The 1,512-nt window shown below is 44.4% G+C and overlaps 1 long non-coding RNA gene across 1 annotated transcript; it reads right to left on the bottom strand.

The window, feature by feature from the left end:
- Window positions 1–270: 270 nt before the first annotated feature.
- LOC135541194 (uncharacterized) lies at window positions 271–921 on the bottom strand. The gene is made up of 3 exons (XR_010455935.1): window positions 793–921; window positions 498–597; window positions 271–335 (listed from the first exon to the last, which is right to left on the bottom strand). It is a non-coding gene; the product is annotated as an uncharacterized LOC135541194 (long non-coding RNA).
- Between the last annotated feature and the right edge of the window lie 591 nt (window positions 922–1,512).

The following is a 1,512-nucleotide window of genomic DNA, read 5'->3' as shown; positions in this document are numbered from 1 at the left end:
AGGACATCAACTATGTGGGCGATGTAATCTTGATTACATCGCCCACATGTCCATCACCTTATTTGTGTGGGTTTAAAGCTACCAATGTCAAAGCAATACATACATCTAAACGGGCTACTGTTTCACACATCCTTTTGGTGTCCAATGGACTGATAGTGTGGGATTGCTATGTTAAAATCTACTGTAGTTACAATACATCAATAACAGGAATAAGCAAACTTGGTCTCATTGGATTTTATTACAAGTTTATTTTAAGACCAAGTGGGGTATGCTTGAGTTTATTTGAAAAAGAAAAATGCTATGCTCCACTGCGTCCTTTTCTTCGGGCAAAATAGCTTATGGGAGAAAGAGAAGGTTTGTGACATCCCTTACCACAAAGATACTTTACTGTTGAAAAGGTGCACTTACAGCATATCAACCTCTGGAATTACATGTACTGAAATATATTATTTTGGATTGTTGTGTCAAAAGGTGAGCTGGATTAAGTCATGTAGTACCTTTAAAGGGCTTCAAAGGTCCAGTGGAAGAGTCAACCCATGTAGAAGGGAGTCCTAGGGGTGGACATGTGATCCCCAGCAGAGTCCCATCCTCCATCATCTGAACACAATTCAGGAGAGCCTTAATCAATTGTTAAACTAAACGTAAATCATGTGCTACCAACATTTATTTTGATTGAAGCCTGAACCCAGTTAGGATTTAGAGTAGTCAATGGTGAACATTATTTTGCTCACCAGCCCAATCAGGCTTGTTACAAGAGTAGAGAGATTATTTAGTGTTCAAAAGGGCATTTACCTTCCGGCACCAACATCGGTGAGAGAGGTCTGAGCATGTGAACCAGGGAAGCGTCTGATATTCCAGGCCCAGCTTTGGTAGTTGTACATGGATAACCTGGATATTTGCTCATTGGAGCACCTGTTACAAATGGCAATCAGCGTTATATAAGGTAAATGACAAGCTGAACTCTCTCTCTTTCTATCTCTCTGTGAAATGTGAGCTAGCTAAAGCATAATCACCTGCTCTCATTGAATATGGGTTAACTCCATGTTGGGCCATTTGGCAACCCTGTGGTGGAGGTGAATCAAAAAACTCCTGTGCCCCTTGACATCCCTGTGGTGGAGGGAAAAAATCCTGTGCCCCTTGACATCCCTGTGGTGGAGGGAAAAAATCCTGTGCCACTTGACATCCCTGTGGTGGAGGGAAAAAATCCTGTGCCCCTTGACATCCCTCTGGTGGAGGGAAAAAATCCTGTGCCCCTTGACATCCCTCTGGTGGAGGGAAAAAATCCTGTGCCCCTTGACATCCCTGTGGTGGAGGGAAAAATCCTGTGCCCCTTGACATCCCTGTGGTGGAGGGAAAAAATCCTGTGCCCCTTGACATCCCTCTGGTGGAGGGAAAAATCCTGTGCCCCTTGACATCCCCTGGTGGAGGGAAAAAACATCCCTCTGGTGGAGGGAAAAAATCCTGTGCCCCTTGACATCCCTGTGGTGGAGGGAAAAAATCCGAAAGGCAGCG

This window comes from Oncorhynchus masou, chromosome 6, assembly GCF_036934945.1.
Source record: "Oncorhynchus masou masou isolate Uvic2021 chromosome 6, UVic_Omas_1.1, whole genome shotgun sequence".
Lineage (NCBI taxonomy): Eukaryota > Metazoa > Chordata > Actinopteri > Salmoniformes > Salmonidae > Oncorhynchus > Oncorhynchus masou.
The sequence above is the reverse complement of the archived record's forward strand: the minus strand, read 5'-3'. Positions and strand labels throughout refer to the sequence as shown.